Source organism: Pseudonaja textilis, chromosome 1, assembly GCF_049901715.1.
Source record: "Pseudonaja textilis isolate UNSWEBS1 chromosome 1, rPseTex1.2, whole genome shotgun sequence".
Classification (NCBI taxonomy): domain Eukaryota; kingdom Metazoa; phylum Chordata; class Lepidosauria; order Squamata; family Elapidae; genus Pseudonaja; species Pseudonaja textilis.
In genome coordinates, this window is record NC_141990.1 from 137,242,083 (window position 1) to 137,261,002 (window position 18,920).

General features: G+C 39.1%; 1 protein-coding gene across 1 annotated transcript in view; it reads left to right on the plus strand.

Moving 5' to 3' along the window:
* The first annotated feature begins 780 nt into the window (after positions 1-780).
* Positions 781-18,920, plus strand: part of VSNL1 (visinin like 1) — a 118,878-nt gene continuing 100,738 nt past the window's right edge. The window contains exon 1 of the mRNA XM_026726524.2: positions 781-1,132. The gene's annotated coding sequence lies outside the window, so the exon portion shown is untranslated. The remainder of the gene's footprint in view (positions 1,133-18,920) is intronic.

The following is an 18,920-nucleotide window of genomic DNA, read 5'->3' on the forward strand; positions in this document are numbered from 1 at the left end:
CACAGGACATATTGCAACTTTTCCCCTTTGCTAAACTGGGGGGTGGGTGGGGAGGTGGCCAGCGCATGACACACCCAGCCTGTGGGCCGCCAATTTAACACCCCTGGACTATAGGATTGTAGGTTAGACTGGAATGTTAAAAAAAAAAAAAACCTTCCTGAAAAGTATCCATGACAAATGACACTTGTTATTGTTGCTAAGATAACCGTTTGGTTATCTTAGCAACAATACTGTATTCATGGATTCAACGAGAACCAAGTTTAACTCGGTTAAGTTAGGGTTTAATTTAAGTTGGGTTGGGGTTTCCATTTATTATTAAAATGTCACCGTAGAGCAAAATGGATAAAATGGAAAGAGAATCTGGGGGAGGGGGGAGCCTTCTTCTGTAGTCAGCGTGATGGGGAGAAAAAGGAAGAACCGTTTTCTCCCTCCACCCTGAGGAAAAATGAATCACACGGCGAGAAACGTGTTTGGCCAGCACCACTGCAGCCCCTTCTCACGACTCTCGCTCGGTCTGCCCCTCACTTCGTGTCCCCCACCTCTAGGCTCTCTTCATACAGCTGTGCCTGTGTGTCAGAAGCAGACATCCCGCCCACATCGGTGGTTTCGTGGAAAGCACCCCCGTTCCCCCATAGCAATTCTTCCCTCAAGGGATCGCCGACCGTCCCCCGCGTTAGTTCCCGGCGTGGGCAAAACCCACGACTCTGAGCGCGGCTTTTGGAGCCTCAAGCGGCCCGATTGCGCTTGCTCGGCTTGAAAGGAGCATGCTCAGTCGTTGCAAAGCCGCAGATGCGACGGGCAGCCGATTTCAACCTTACACACACCGGCCGGGGTTTGTCGGCTAGCGCCTGCGCACGGAAGCTCTGATCCTGCAAGGGATCCTTGAATTTCTTCGGGATTCCTGATCTGCAGTGCAGAGCGAAGCGGGGGAACGCGCGGCAGCTGCTTCTAGGGTCGCCGAAGCGATCCGAAGAGGATTTGGAGCGGCAGTCAGAAAGTAGGAAGAGGCGAGCGAGGGCCGGTTCAACTGCTGACTCTGAGCCGACCTTCGCTATTATTCTTTAACCCAGACCAGAAACCTGTGCCGTTGAATTGCATCCTTCGCTGCGGAAGACCGCGCACGCCGCAAGCTGTAAGTGTGTGTTCTCTGCCCTCCCGGAGGTTAACGCGCTGTCAAAAGAACTGCCGCGGTTTTTTTCTCTTTTTTCTTTTCCCAACTTCGGGAGCGATGCATTGACATAATAATAATAAGAGCTCCGTTGGCACCGCGTATCGCCTTGCTTTTGACTAAGCATAGAGCATGGGAAAGGGGGCGAGCAGCTTGAGGCGGCGACAAAAAATAGGATTTGATTCGTGGGCTTTTTGGCGATGCGAAAAGCATGCAGGAAGGAGAGAACGAGAAATAGAGGAGGGGATAATGGACCGGGGTTTCAAAAAACATAATTTTTAAATGGGTGCGAGCGTCTCCCATATGAGCACCGATTTCTCTATATGATGCATACCCAGCAAAACTGCTGGTTAGGTGCTTGACGGCATCCGTCAGATATCAAACTGAGTCGTTTCCATCTCTGTCTCTTTCTCCTTCCCTCCATCCCCACCGTCCAAAGCATTTGGACGCGAAGGGAGTGATTGGGAGATTCCGTGCGTTTATGGACCATATGTTGGTACTTAGAAACTCAAAATAATATGCTTAGGTTGTCGCTGTATCCGTTTCCCCCTCCCCTCCTCTCTTGAGCGTCTTAATAAAGTTGAATACGAGCCGTGTTATTGGTGATGATGTCGTTTCTTATGCGAGCGCGGATTTATGTTGTGTTTGTTGCCCGGTTGTGGAAGAAGAAGAAGCGCCTCCATCTACAAAGGGAAAACGCAGCGTTACGTTGAGAACTTCTTTTGCTTGGGGGGCTTTTTGGCTTAGAAAACCTTAATACGGAAACAAACAAAAACCGCCATAACTCTCTGGGGTGAGAGGACATTAAAAGCGAATATTGATTTCTAGCTTAATCATTTGCGTTTGACTTCAACAACGAAAAGATGACAGGCTAAAGACCCTGACATTTCAACTCACTTTTTAAGAACCAAGGATTTCTTTTATTTAGCGTATGGCAAATACATATAGCAGTTCAAATGTTAATGACCAGGCCACCGACCCACTCAAGGACAGGATGGTCTATTAAGAACCAAGGAGAAGTCTGCTTTCTAGAGTAAACAGTTCCCGTGACTCATGCTTATCCCCAAGGTCATCCAATCCATTAATGACTATTCCCCCTTCCCCAAAGCTGACTGCGACCATACTTCCTCCAATTTCTTGACTTAAAGTAAGCGGTGTTTTTATGCTCTGTAGGAAATCCCGGGCGAAGCCACGTGCAACGTTTAAAGAAGAGCGCATATAGTATGTTGATATACAGTTCTAGGGGTATGGATGAAAGCGTGTACACGCGTGTGTGTTGTAATGGTGCTTCTCTGAGTATGAAGAAGAGCGAGCGCGGGAGATTCCTCCCCCCCCCCTTCACAACACGCCCTCTCCTACTCGGTGATTTCGATGGAAAATGGGCGAAGACCAAGTCTGCAAGAGACGCACGCGAGCGGGAGGTTTTGGGGGGAATCGGGTCCCGGGAGAAGATCACAACAATGGGGAAGCGGGCTGCGAGGCGGATCTGAAAAAAGGACTCGCGCGGAAAGGGGCTTTCTACTCAGAGACGGCTCGGCCAATCAGGATGGCTCCGGAAGGTGGGGGGGGGCAACCACCCGCTCGGCTCGCTGCAGTGTCACACCAGATTAAGACTGCGGTTCTAGGCGCCGTACCTGGAAGTCAACCTCCCGGGAGCTTACTTCTAAGAAAGCGTTATGTTGGACTTCGGTCTCTGCCTGACAGGGTCAAAGGGATATATTATCTTGGTTGAGGGGAGGGAGCGTTGTTGCTGCAGAATAAACACCGAACACCCGAGTAGTGGATTTCTGTAGAATAAGTGAAGTCGTTTAAAACAAGTACCACGATAAGGGAGTTGCAGTATTCCGCCAAAATTGGGGTGGGGGTGGTGGGGGACTTGGCCAATATCTACACTTTCGCCATCTGCGATTTGAAAATTCCATGTGTGCATAGCCATAGAATGTGTTTAGGGATAATAATAACTAAAAAAAAACATTAAAACCCCTTCGAGGTTGCTCCCTTTTTTAAAAAAAAAAAAATTCAGCCCAGAAAATTTCGGAACAAAAAAGATTGAAAAACTAGAAGGCGGGAGCTAGAAAAGGAGGAAAGAAATGCCATGTTGGAAAAGCCCACAGACATTCTGGCCAGCAGGATATATACTGTGGAGGGCGTTACTGGACAAACCCTTTGACAGATGGATTCAGGGTTCAATTAAAATGAAAGGGCTGGGATTTGAATATATCAAGTACTTTGCTGGCATTTTAGGGTTTCAGGCTTCCACCTCTGACGAAGCCAAAATAAAACCAATCACACAATATATGCATCCTGCATAATTTCCCTGCATTCCCTTTCCAGATCATTGATTTTATTCTATGCTTGCTAGTTTCGACCGTCTGTTTTGCTTCTTACACGTGGTAGTGTTTTTAAAACCCAAAGCAATCTTTAGCACCCATTATGTTCTGCGTATATGGCTACAACTCTCTGGAGGGCACAGATCCCCTCGGTATACTTTGCAGCCTGTTATTTTTGAGATTGAATATCCATTCTACTTCCCTCTTTCTCTCTTTCTATCTCTCTTCTTTTTCTGGCTAAGTCAAGCTTACCTCCCCCCCTTTTTTTCTACGCACTCTACTGCAGCACCTAGGATGGAAGACCCTGAATCATTTAATTCTTATTTTTCCGCTAGAAAATACAAACTATTCCTTTCATCCAAAGGAAACTTTTATTTGTTTACCCCACCTGGTGCCCAAATCTGACATTCAACATGTTTTCTTACCATACTCGTTTAGAATCCAGTAGCCCATTTGCATCCTATGATTTTTTCACTCCATAATTTTTATTTTATTTTTTATAAATAACTCAAGGCAATGAACATACCTAATACTCCTTCCTCCTTTTATTTTGCCCATTTCAACAATCCTGTAAGGTGACTTGGCTGAGAGAAAGTGTCTGATCCATATTTCTATAGGTAATAAACTCTTTGATCCCTGTATCTGAGATAATGACCTTCTAATCACAGATACCATACCAGATGAAGCAAAAGAGAGAGGAAACAGTTATGTAATTGCAATAAAGTGACTGTAGGAGCAACTTGACCTGAAGATGAAGGATGGCAAAATGAAGACGATGGCTGAGAAGATTGAGGAGCTGTTTATAATTACAAAAATGTGTGACTATCCACAAATTGATTAAATTCATTATTAAAAACACCTTAACCACATCAAAGCTGCTGCTGCAAACCCAGCTGATTGTAATATTACAGAATCTCCAGAATTGACTGTGTTGACCTCTGCTTTTAACTATAGCTTTATGTTTTCTTGAAGCCATGAACTTGCAGTGCTCTGATGGAACTTTCTGCCATTGTTCTTTGATGCAGAGAGGGTGTGGGAGAAATGGACTTGGACTGCATTGTTTGAAGTTTCCCTTAGAGACACTATCATATGAAAAAGTAAATAGTGGGAAGCCATTGCTTGGGTCAGCCAGAGGAGTGGGGCTCCAATTAGCCATCTTTTTTTTCTTTTTTTCTGCGCATTGTTTGAAAGCAAGTTCAGATCTAAAACATAAGAAGGCAAGCAGGCTGTGTCATTTTGACTTTCCCACTTCAGCAAGGCTGGCTACAGATACACCATACCTGAAGAGATAGAACTTCTCCAGTCACTTCTCAACATCCTGCAAACTCCGTCTTTGGAGTTTGAAACTGCAGAGTCTTCGGCCACCATGTCAGCAGTGATCGTTCTTTTTTTGGCAGCCAGTGGTATATGCACACAGCCTCTTAACAGCATCTACTGCTGCATTGAAGAACTGACATCCTCTGCAGTATTTTTTTTTTTTAAGAAAGTCACTCCCTTCTGTGGTGTTCATTCTTCTGGATGCACACTTTGTCTGGGAAACATTTCCATAGTTTCTCCTTAAGTAGACAAAAGGGTCTTCAGGAATATTAGACAGATCTATATTGTCTTAATAAAAAGAGCTATAAGTGTTTAATCCCCCCCCCCCCACTTCTGCCAATGCTATAAGGAAGGCAGACTGAAGGGAAGCTGCCCTCTATTTAGTAACAAGAAGGATTATTATCTGAATAAGGAGTTGGTGCAAGTGGAAGTTTATTAAAGAAATCATTAAGGGAAACAATTAAATTTCATTCAACATACTCTTTAGAAAATGGAGGGGAGAATAATCTTTTTAAAAAAATATTTATAGATGGTTGTTAATTAAAATTATCAGTTATTCTGTTTTCAGCATTCCAAATAAATGTAAAATTTTATTTTGCAATTTGATAACAGAACAGTTGAAAATGTGAGATTGCTGAGCTTGTATCATGGTAAAATGATTGCAGTGGGTCAGAGAAATTACATGTTTTATAATAGTCAGTTTGCACTTGCAGCCAAGTCTGAGTTACATAACAATCCATGCCATTCTAGGATGAGGACAGCTTCTTATGTCTGAATTGTGCTCCGTTTTGTATCAAAGGATCATTCTTTTATGATGTGTAGCTAAAAATGATGGAAAAGATTTTGAGTAAGAGATTATATATTTATTTACCAAAGTAATGTAAGATTCTGTTGGATTTCATAGCAACTCATAATGTCTCATATTCAAATGTTACCAGTATAAAGAGAAAACAGCAAATCTTTCACTAAACATTTGGTCACTTACACAGATGTCCTATTGTTGGTTTAACTAAGCTTATCCTTTCATCCTCCTAAGTGTAATGGAAACATGCTATTTTTTTTTGTACTGTATCCTCATGATGTTCCTTTCATCTCATTCTACAGCCCACAGCTGAGACAACTTAAAATCATCTTTTGCTTATGTGTTTTAAAGTTGGGTTTTCTCTTTTTGCCCCAATTCCAATTCAAGTGCTCTAGTTGGTAAGGAATTGGGCACTGTCCAGCTGATACGGGTCATTTTCAGTTACTGTGGACATAGCCCTTCCTTGCCTTGCTATCTATTAGGCATTTTCTTCTATGGCCATTGGCTTGGTCTGCAGGAGAGACCAGACACCCGGCTTCGGCTGAGCCATTTCCTGTGTAATTAATGCCTGGCAGATGCTTTCAGAAGGAAAGCAGGCTCTATATACCTGGGTTTAGGGTTCTTCTGAAGGAAGACTAGATCCTGTGCTACATAGAAGGTCAGTATAAACCAGGAAAGAGCTAGGTTCTGTTAGTTGTTGAATTTCTCACCATTGAGTGCATCAGTGATTTTCCGCAGCTTCTGAGACAAGGGATGGATCAACCTTTTTAATGTTTTTATTAGTTGGGGGTGGGGTGTGTGTGTCCTGTCTACTTCCGTGTCATTTTACCTACTGTATTGGATTTTCTCCTCGGTGAAGTTGGCCACTTACCTGCTACCAGAACATCATTATTGAAGGATGCAGCTGTTTGTTACTGATTGCTCCCTATTCCATCCTCCATGCCTGTGATCTGTCAGCTGGCCTATTTATGAAGATGGGTCTAACACCCCTCCAAAAGAATACTTGAGCTGTATTCAGCAGCAACCAAAATGACAGGTGACAGGCATAGAATCCCGCCACGTTAGATGAGCACCTTCGCAGGTAACTAAACCAGCTGTTCCAAACACCCACTTACCACTGCTTATATCAGATCTCTCAGTGTTAAGGAGAATGATTTGTCCTTGTTTTCCCAATCAGCAGGTGATGCTCGGTGGGAGGGAAAATGAAGCAAGAGGGAGGGAGGCTGTAATTGCTTGCTTTACTTTATCATGCACTCAAGCAGTAAGGATGGAAACAGTGGCTGGCCTTGTCGCAGGCAGAATAGGAAGCATCAGTTGATGTACAAAAGGCAGCACAATTGATGTGGGCAAACTTTTTAAAAACAAATGAAGATATGTCAGAACATTTAACTAGTACAATAACACATTGCTTAGAGTTGTTAGGAAATCTTTTGATTTGAGAAGCAATTAAGTACTATGGATTTATTAAGATGTTTTCCATTTCCATTACATTTGCATAATTTCATAGCTGTTAGAGATGTCTAATAATATAAATATAGAGAAGATATATTACCTTGTTCCCCTGATGCTTATTTCATCCCAATGTTCATCTTTATGTCTCGCTGTAAATATACACTCAACCCATCAGGTGGGGCATACGGTACATGGTTTTTGCTTTGAAACGACATGGCTTGGAACTTACCTTTTCAACAGCACAGATATTCTCTTGGTTGATTTTCCTCTTTCCAATCATTTCCACCCCCACCCCTCTTTTTAAAAAATTAACTGCAATCAATATGTTTGGTTTTTCAGTTCACAATGGCTAACTTATAGCTTTGCTGCAGTTTGGTATCTTTAACACAAAATTCTCTTCTAGACTAAATCCTACCTTCTAGGCCATTTCTTCCCATCCCCTTCCCATTCTTCTTATTACCTATTTTCCCTCATAACCTAATTTTCAGTACTCATTCTATTATGTTTTACTTCTTTCTGCTGTTCTCTCATCTTTTCTTCCTGTTCTTCTCTCTCTCATCTTATTTGTCAAGATATTTCTGCTCCGGTTCCTGGGCTTCATTAAGTGTTGTTACAGTTCTCACCTTTGTATTTCTGCATCATCTTATTCATTTTACTCTCTATATTCTCTTTCTTTCCTCAATGTTTGTTGACATAGATTTTTTTCCCTCCATTATTCCCTGGTACACCTACTTTCTTTGGTTTCCTTGCCTGTGCATTGCCTTCCTTGCATCAATCTACTTTGTTTCCTTTCCATGCTGTTGCTAGGCTAAGCATTTAAAAGCCCGTTGTTTTTTATCTCTGTCACAGATGCTGGATACTATTGAGAATATTCTTCAAAGAGGCTAAAAACATCTGAATATTCCAGGATATTATTGCGGCACTGTTTTCACTACAGGGGGTCCTTGACTTATGGCCAGATATGGGTCCAGAATTTTCATTGCTGGCTGTAAAATGAATCATGTCTGATTTTATTATCTTTTGTGACATAGTCGTTAAGCAAACCACTACAGACACCACACAGTTATGCAAATCCAGCTTCCCCCATTGACTTTGCTTGTTGGAAACCAGAAGGAAGGTTGCAAATAATAATTAATTGACTCCAGGATGCTGCAGCTGTTGCAAAAACATGCCAATTGCCAAGCACCAAAATTTTGACCATGTGACTGTAAACATGATATAATGATCATAAGTGAAGGCCAGTTATAAGTCATTTTTTAAAAAAGTGCCATAGCTAAATGATTGCAAATTCATGCCATATAAATGCTGCTAGACTTGTCTTTCTGCAAAGACTCCTCTTAAAAAAGAAAAAAAAATCTAAGGATAGACTTGGTCTGCATTGCATGGCAGAATTATATGGTGAATTAGTACATCTAATGTTATACCTATATGAATTTTCATGGGAAATACATTAGCTGTTAATCAAGTAACACAAATACAGCCTCCCATGTCTTTTACCACTTAAATGCAATTTTGCGGGTGGGGGGTGGCAGGGGAGGAGAAATTGGATAGTGAACCATGGTGAAATGTATCCTCCAGATATTTTGGTGTTAAACTTCCAGATTCCTGTGAAAGCTTACCTGTTTCTGTATAATCTGAGAATTGAGTCCATACAGGATACTCGCATTGGGAAGACTGATCTAGACTCAAGCATTTCCCCAACTGATAAGTTTTCTCTGTGAAAGAAAGTGGATTTTTCATTGTTTGTGATGATTTTAAGCAGGTATTTCCATCATAAGTTAGAATCTTTGCTTTATCAATTGATTCTGTTATGTTGTTATGTGGTCTGTAAAATGCCACTTGACTTAAGTTGCGTTACAGATTTGGTGGCCTGTTCAGAGTAGAACAGATTATGAATGAAGAGCAAAGCTAGAAATGTTTTATTGAACACCAGTACATCTTAATATTTAAAAGCATTCTTAATATTAGTAGTCTTTTGAATTAATAAGCATTCCTCAGTGTTCTTTCAGGATTGAAATGTGTTAGCTGAAACAATATTTGAAACTACCGCATTCCTTTTCAAAGTCCTAGATATAATAATAATAACCTTTATTATCATTGTATATATATACAACGAAATTGATTATATAACCTGCTTTGGGCCATATAATGATATGATTTTTGAGTTGAGACTGCTAATTGAAAAAAAATAATATCTGAATTCTTGCAATGTCAAATCTACCAATAAATTATATTCCTTTCTTTCATGTTCTCACCCAAGCTTTAGTGCCTGAAATTATTTGATGCTGTTGATGCCATTGTTGATTTTTTAATGAAGTTTTAGTTTTGTTTTTGAAATTATTCAGTATAAAGTTGCCCTTTCCCTTCCTGTGAAAAAAGAACGTCAAATAGTTCAGAGTATTTGCATCACATCCGACCAGCACACAAGTAAATAATTCTGCAGGATTCATTAACATAAGAAAAGTCTTTATATACAATACCATACACCAGAAGTCAGCATACAAATTCAGGAATACAGAAGCAATATTCACAGAAGCAAGTCATTACAGAGTAGAGAGATTCAGAGGCCCCGAGGCCTAAATTTACAGAGGCCTAGATTATAGAGGACAACCCAACTCTTATATACAGTTCAGCAAGTCAAAACCACGCCCCATCAAGGGCCCCATCAGTGGTAAGATTAAAATTTTTTTACTACCGGTTCTGTGGGCATGGCAGGGGAAGGATGCTGCAAAATCTCCATTCCCTCCCCACTCCAGGGGAAGGTTACTACAAAATTCCATTCCCTCCCCACCCCACTAACCTGCTTTCCAGCTCTGTTCTCCTGTGCAGGGCAACAACAAAAAAAAGACCCAGCTAATCAGCTGGGACTTGGGAGGCAGAGAATAGATGGGGGAGAAGCCAATCAGAGCTGTTTGCCAGTTCTCCAAACTACTCAAACTTTCCACTACCGGTTCTCCAGAACTGTTCAGAACCTGCTTAATACCACCTCTGGGCCCCATACCAAACAAATACTATGTTTCAGTTTCCAAGCAGCCCTCATTGGCTGACTTGTTACTATGTCTATTCCAGCCAGTCCCAATGGCTGACCTGTTGTCATGTCTATTCCAGTTCATGAACTATATGCACTGACAAAGTTTTAGTTTTCTTTTGAAATTATTCAGTATAAAGTTGCCCCTTCTCTTCCCATGAAAAAAGAACATCAGCTAAATAAATAATGTAATTTTTAAAAAAAATAATGTATAATCACTATTTTTATTATTTATTTTTATTTAGTACTTAGCCAGTTTATTATGAAAAACTGGATCTTTGATAATTCTGAGATTAATGAACTGAAAAGTCAAAAAATATATATTTACATTTACATGTCAATTTATATTGACATTTATTTGTGTTTATAATTTACATTAAGATTTGGGGATGAAAATAACATTCATTGTATCCTTAAGTATATATAAACTTATTAGATTAGAGTATTAACATATCCCACACATTTTTTTCCAAATGGTATCAATCAAATATACTTAGGTAGAATGTAAAGTAACTTAGGTTCTACCTACATTTCAGAAATAGGGAATATATATATGTGAACTTGAAGATATTCTTTCTTTAATTTCACCTTGATTTTCTAAGTGTTCTACATATGATGTGATATGGCTTGAATTTTCCTAAAATAAATTATGAACATTTAAAAAGGAATGGAAAAGTAGAAGAGAGGCAGCAAATGCAGAAAAATAAAAACAGAAATAACTTGGAGGATTTATAGTAAAGTTAGGAGAAGAGAATGACAAATAATATCTGGAAACAACTGCTGCCTGTATGCAACAGAATAGGATTGGTGCTACAGTGATACATAAATCAAAGCCTAGAAATATGCTTTTTAACACTTTAGAAAAAGCGAAGTTATAAAAATATGACTATATATTTCCATTCTGAGTTAGAGATATGGGCAGAGGGCTTTTACTTTTGCCCCCCACTTTTAGGGACACCTTTTTAGTTTTCATAACATAAAAATAATATTTGTTTCTAAATGTATATATATTGTTCTATGAAGTCAGTTCAACAAACATGGCGTCCAAAGCAGCTTGTTAAAGATGAGTATCTGGTTGAGAAATGGCTTGTCCTTTGTTGCTTCCATCCCATTTGTGAGGCAAGAATATTTGAAGAAGGGTATTTGCATGTGTTTAATAAGCAGGGAATTTCGTTAAGACTGTAATTCAGTCTCAATACGGAAGAGAAATCATGAATGTTTCATTTGCCCACACGGAATACTGACAAGCAAACCTAGCCAATGAATGTAAAACACTGGAGCTAAATAATATACAAATATTTGTATATTATTATTTTTTAATATTAGCATTTAAAAGCATGTATTTGCTGTTGAATTTGTAGTTTCCATCTATCTTGACTGTTAGCCCACATGGTTAGTTAAAAGCTAAGCATTTTTAAATACAGTAGCACATCTTTGCTAGTTGTCTTGTTCTGAATGACATTCTTGGGAATTTTATAGTGCTTGACTAGCCCTTATGATAAAAATGTATTTAACTTTTATTAATAATAATCACTGAACCAGTGATGCCTGGAGTATTGTTTTAATTAAACTTAAGTAAATCGTTATGTGATCTTATAAAAGATCTGTGTCAGTGCTTTCAGTATTCTGTGACATAATTTTTGCCTTGATTGTCTGAAGATTTTTAATAAAGATCATCCAGAAAAATGTCTATTTTAAAAGATGAAAGAAAGATACTGCAGTATCTATTATATTTAAAATGAGTTCTCTTGTAAGCAATACTCTAAGATAATATATTTTTATTTAAGGAATCTTTTATCCCCACTCTAATTAATTTAAAAGGAAACATTTTGTTCATAAAAGTTCTTGATTAAGAACATGGCTTCCTAGCAATCTGTTGAGGTTTGCTCCCAGGAAAAGATGACCGTAAAACCTTCTGCTTGAGACTTTCTCAAGTTCTTTGCAAAATCAACCATAATGGTTAGATAGATAATATTTCTTTGCATCAATGTTTGTTTTAGCTCACACTGAATACAGCTGTTAGCTAGAGTTCAACATTTTAAAAAACATCCACATCTCTTGTAATAAACACATACAGTGTTCTATTTTATCCAGCAATTGTAATATGAACCATTATACTTTTATTTTGTAACAGGGTATACCTCTGATTAATAAATAAGTACAAGATAGTTCTTACTTTACAACCACAATTGAGCTCAGAATTATGACCATAAGTTATGGCTGTTGTTAAGTGGGACATCATGTGTCTATACCCCATTCTAACAGTTGTTAAGTGAATGCCACTGTTGTAAAGTGAACATAGAACTTATTAAATGAATGAAACAGTCGTTAAGTAATATGATGGTTGTTAAGCAAACATTGGTCAATAAACAATCCATTTTCTTCAATGGGTTTATTTTTTGCCGGAAACTGGAAGTAAATGCTGGAAACCAGCAAAAATGCCAAAAATAACATTTACATGACCGCAAACAGCTGTAAATGTTAGCCAGTTACCAAGTGTACAAAATGTAATCATGTGATCATTGGAACCCCAGAACCAGGTCATAAGTAGCTTTATGTTATGGAGGTCTGCCATAGGATTGAACAGTTGCTAAGTGAACAGTTGTAAGTCAGGCATTACCTGTAAAATGTTATTTTCAGCTGATGGTGCATGATGCTTATCCAGTCTAGATCTGCCCACTAAAGCAGAAGAAGAAGTGGATCTTCATTGCCATATAGTCCAGTGAGAAAGCTTCTTGGGTCCTTTTCCCATTATTAATCTACGGCAACATCTAGCTACCATTATGGCAATATAAACCATGACTTCATTACTGTTAGTATTGATGCAGCATTGGTTAGATAATGGGACTAGATCAGGGGTGTCAAACTCACAGTCTGCAGACCAGATGCATGACACGCTGGCCACACCCTCACCTGATTTAGTGAAGAGGAAAAAAGTCACGCTACGTCACATGATGATACCATGGCAACACGAGTTTGACACCCCTGGACTAGATGATCTCTAGTGCCTTTAATACAGGAAAAGCTGGAAGAAACATTTGAGACCAGAGGTAAAAGCTTTTCTCTAAACATAGGGATTGGAGGGTTTGAGGGGGAAGAAATGAAATCTGGGAAAGAGAAGAAGAGTTTTGAAGGAGGGCTGGAATTGCAGAGGAGCAAATAAAGGAGTTCAAACAGCTTTGGGTCAAATAGCAAGCCTGGGCAGCAGGCCAGAAATCCCCCATGCTGAATATAGAAGAACTAGTTGATGAAATTCTGTTATTCCTATTAAAAATGAAGTCAAGTTAAATTAAAATGGACAAGATCACTAAGGGAAACATACGGGAGAAAGATTAACAACATGAAACCTAGATGCACAATGTCGTGACTGTGATAGGAAGGCCCTTTTTCCTCAAAATATTAGTGCTGAAGTAGGAATAGACAAACCAGGGAAGCATTTCACACAGATAATTTTGCTTTTTGGATTCATTATCCTAACATGTAGCAACTGGGGCTCTGCTTTGGAGGCTATGATCACATCTTACTTATTAAGAAAGTTTTCAATAAAAGAAATCAACAGATATTTGGCTACTATTATTTGTATTATATATACTTACTTAATAGCTTTTTACTATGCTATTCTGGTGTCTGTTACAGTTGTAAAAATTCAGTATGTGTAAATTTGTGTCCAGTTGTATTACTGCCAGCGGAGGCAGCAAGTATTCTGATCTACTGAGATAAAGGATCCAACAGCCCTTTTTTCCTTCTTTGATAGTAATCTTCAGTGTGCTGGTGATCCACAACTACAGGTAGTCGTTGCCTTACAACAGTTCATTTAATGACAACGGCATTGAAAAAGGTGAATTATGACCCTTTTACACACTTACAACCATTGCAGTATATCCATAATCATGTGATCAAAATTAGGATGCCTGGCAACTGGTTCATATTTATGAAGGTTATGTCCCAGGGTCATGTGATCCCCTTTTGCAGCCTTCTGACAAGCAAAGTCAATGGGGAATCCGGATTCACTTAACAACCAGGTTACTAACTTAATAACTGCAATGATTCACTTGACAACTGAGCAAGAAAGTCATAAAATGGGGCAAAACTCACTTAACAAATGTCTCACTTAGTATAAATTTTTGGGCTCAATTGTGGTTGTAAGTGGTAGACTAACCTGTATATCTAATAACCACTTAGGGTTATTTGAGTTTCACATTGGTCAGATGAGTCCAGAGAAACTTTTTTAACGGTCAGAGTTTGAATTAATGTCATATATTTATGTAAATGACATTTTTGACTTTCTACCAGTTACCCATCAAGGAATTAAAAAAAATCCTTTAGTCCAAAGAATTAGTGAAAGCTTATTAAATGTTGGCATATCAGTATCTCCTCAGAGCTGTTTGCAATATAAAATGCTGTACAATATAAACTGTGTATGTTACCCAGTTGAAAAGCTATCGACTGATTTTTTTTTAGTTCATTACTAATCTTTTAACCAGTGATTTAATTTATTAATTGATTGAAATGCCTGTGATGAATCACCTCAAAGCTTTAGCAATTTGGTTTCCTCCCAGCTCAGCCATAAATCTCGTTAAGTGTCCTCAGTGTACTTACTTTCAGCATGCTGAATCTGACTGGGTTAGGTGGGTTAATAAGCAAAGGGATAATAAACAAATGCCATGTGATATCCTAGGAGGAGATGCTTTATGATCTGTGGACTTCAACTCCCAGAATTCCTGGGCCAACGTGGCTGGCTCCAAAATTTTGCGACTTGAATTCACAGGTTATAAAGGGGTCATTCATACTTGTCCACTCCTGCTCTAATGCAAGACATGCAGAAGTCCAAAAAGGATCATAACATGTTAGAGTCTTGTTTGGAATGATGAGGAGGTCCATTTCATAGTTGTAGTCACAATGCATTACCTACTAATCTCCTATTTGTAATTTAAATGCAAACTGTTGTCCTCAAGTTCTTCAGAAGTCAGTCGTGCCAATGAGCATCCATATCAATTCCTTCTAATGCTGATACATTTGTTCAGTAAGGCCAAAGCCCAATTCAGTACCAGTCTTAAAAAATCTTTAACAATGACATCCAAAAAGTTCATATATGTGAATATATTTTCTAATGTGTAAATGTTGTGCAGTGCAACTGCTGTGAAAAGCAGCAGCTTAAATGAGATAATAGGATATTTTGTTTCCTGAGATAAAAATTAAAGAGCCATTTAGTTGGATTGAAATACTGTAAGTATGTCAAATTAATTGAATTATTCTGAAATAGGTTTCATTCCCAAGAGTCAAATTAGACATCATCCATTATCAGAAGCTGAAGATTCTTCAGGGACCCAGAAAAAACAGAGAACCCTATCCTTTTGGAGGGGAACAAAACATTGGCAACTTTGGGCCAGTTACTCTCAGCCCAACCCACCTCACAGGGTTATTGTGGGGAAAATAGGAGGAGGAAGGAACATTATGTTCACTGCCTTGAACTACTTATAAAAGTACTAAAGGCAGTATTACAAAATCTCATAAATCTAATTTTAAAAATATTTTTATAATTTCCATGAAAAACGGGGTTTTTACATATCTGTTGATTATGAACCATCAAATCAGGGCATAATCTTGCAACCACATAAGTAGGTTTTCTCCAGGATGTTCTGTCCCAACTTGGCTCAACTGGTCTTCCAATAGTGCATCCATTTTTGCTATATACACCTTGCTGCTTGTCATCCTCCTCTTTTCTTCTACCTTTCCTAGCATTATAGACTTCTCCAAGGAGCTAACCCTTTGCATAATATGTCCAAAATATGATAATTGAAAAATTGGTTACCATGCATTAAAGGAAATATTAAATTCATTAAAGAAGTGGCATGAAGGCATATGAGAGTCAGGAAGATACAAATAAAATGTGTCTGATCTCTCTGTCTATATGTATGCATAGCAGGGGTGGTGATATAAAATCCGCAAGTATCATTGTGCCATGAAATCCATCAGCAGATTCCACAAATTAAATTAAAATTACACTTTTAATAATAGCCTGATATAAACTCTAATAAAATTTTGATCTTTTTTCCATGAGAACAACAAAACACAATTTTCTGCAAGAACAGCAAACATTGATGAGATGTCAGCCTTCTCACATAATATTATTGGAAATGGAGTGTGAATTCGGTGATAAATTTGCTGAAGTCTGGCAACGTTTGATCATCTTCACTTACATTGTCAAATATGATCATGAAGTGATATATGAGAGAGTTGCTGATCTCTTTCTAACAGATGTACACTCCAGTGAAGTATTTAAGTAAAAGAATTGTTACTGGTTTTCAGGGAAAAATATGTGTAATTTTGCCAAAATTCCTCATGAAGAAAGTGTACTTGATGTGCTGCTCAAGCTCACAGATTCAGAGTCCTGGGGTAAATTGGCAAAGCTTGACGAGAATATAGTAGAGCCAGATTGGTGGATTATCTTCTGATCATTGAAATCTGTAATAAGGTAAGCTGTTTTTGTTTCCCTGAGCAATCTTCCCCATGCAGAAATGGCTCCATAGAATATGGTTTAAAAATGATTATGAATGAAATGTGGGTCTTTTATCACATTCTGAAGGAACCATTCAGGAGTTATTGCTGAAGCCATGGCAAGGAAATCCACCCATGATGACCATACCTCTAAGGCAGGTTTTTTGCCCCTTCTCATTTTTATCACTTTCAATGAAATGTAGAAAATATCTCAGGTGATTTTCTAAATCTAGTACGGTGTTCATTTGACTGTGGCAGTGAGTAAATTGAAATGTAAGTTTAAATATAATGCCATTCCTGATTATTGAAGAATAGCGAAATAAGCAGAATAGTATTGTTGAACACCCTGAACAGATTTGACTGTAATATTTTCATTCCTTTGATGTCAGTCTTATGGCTGTCAACCTCACCAGGTAGACAAGATCAAGAATTCTCTCCACGGAAAGGCTAAGACTAGTTTTATTAAGAATGACCGAAAAACAGAATCTGATTGTGCTGTACTTCTTCCTCTTCTATACCCACGTGAAAGAGAGGGGTCTGTTTGAACCACTTCCAGATAATCTCTGTCTGTTTTGGATTTAAGATAAGCTTATTCCCTTATTGCTTTCGTGATGGAGTTTGCGTATCTCCACCAAGATGAATCAGATATCCTTACTTTCTCCAATAACTGATATTTCCTCATGGGGTCTTGAGGTAGTTATTTTCTCTGAGTAACAATCAAATTCATGCTGTCTTGCAACATTCTCCAACCTAGTGCTGATTAGTAATTATGGGAGTTGGACTCCGAATATGTCTGGCGGACACAAGATTGAGGAAGCTGCTATCTGATCCCTCTGTAAGGCTACTGAGGGACATCGACTGGAAATCTCAATTGATGCAGAGCTGATTCGTTGATTTGGGATGGACAGGATAGATAACTTGAAAGAGACCTTCATGGTCTTGTAATCCAACCTGCTGCTCAAGCAGACGACCCTATATCATTCTGGACAAATGACTGCCCATCTCTTTTTAAAAATCTCCGGTGATAGTGCACCTACAGCTTCTGAAGGCATTCCATCCCACTGATTAATTATTCTCACTGTCAGGAAATTCCTTCTTCTAGGTTGGTTCTCTTTTTGATAAGTTGGCTGGCAGGGTCCAAGAGAAGGGCTGCCATGGCTTTTCCCTTTTGGGACATCTTTATCCCCTTGATGTGTGGTTGGTTCCCATCCTTCTGACCTTCTGTAAGGGCCTGAAGTGCTGGCTCTCTCAGATGGCTTAAGGCCCCAACAGGCAACCCCATCTTGGAGATGGTTAATGAATTAACAGCCAATCCCACCATTTTCCCCCTGCAGCCTGCTCATTCCTTCTCCATCTTTTAACTATAATCCTATTTTTCATTGTAATTTCCATGTTAATTGTTTCAGAAGAATTGGTATGTCAACTCGAGAAGCTTTCCTGACCTGCTCCCAAGATGCCATAGGCAGAGGCATGGGAATCGCACCTCGCAGCTGCACCAAGGAATTCACACCAGTTAAAACAAGACACAGCCTAGCCGGGCCGAAGCCAAGGCCATCTCCACAGAAACCCACAACAGTTGGAGGGAGTGATTTCTACGACCCACAAAATTACTTCGTTGGCGAATGTGACTTGTGACACTCACTGGGGCAAGGGGGAAACAGAGCCAGGGGCAAGGCACGAATTGGGTGAAGCCAGAGTTGGCTTCACCTAGGTACTGCCAACATAGTGCTCCTAATAAACAACTGGATTATTCTTGCTAAATGGCTTGAGACTCTTAATTTTATTAGGGCATTGGTTGGAACCCTGACAAGTTATCTTTTATGATTTTAATGCTTGTAAACTACCCAGAGTCATATGAAACGAGATGGGTGGCAAATACATTTAATAAACAAACAAACAAGTTTCCATCCCTTACTTCTTGTCTTGCCGTCAGGTCTCTGGAGAATAGGTTGTTCCCCTCTTTCATGTGGCAATCCCTCAAATATTGGAAGACTGCTATCATATCAAGAATAAAGAAGTCCTTATATTTTGGAATACTTTATAAGGTGAAATTTATAAAGCTCCAGTTTGCTGGAATCTAGTAAGGAACATTTTTATCATATAATTCTTTCTGCTTGGGGGAAAGATTTGTTCTGTTTTATGGCCTAGAAGAATGATAAGAGGCTTGATTGAGATCTGCTATAACCGAGATGAGATTTCAAAAAAATCCTTTTTTATTAGATTTGAAGAGTGATGTTGCAATTGTTTGTATCTCCAACATTTGATAACAACTTTCCTATGCCTCATTAAGTTGGCACTAAGAATGCAGGAAAATATCTCACTTTC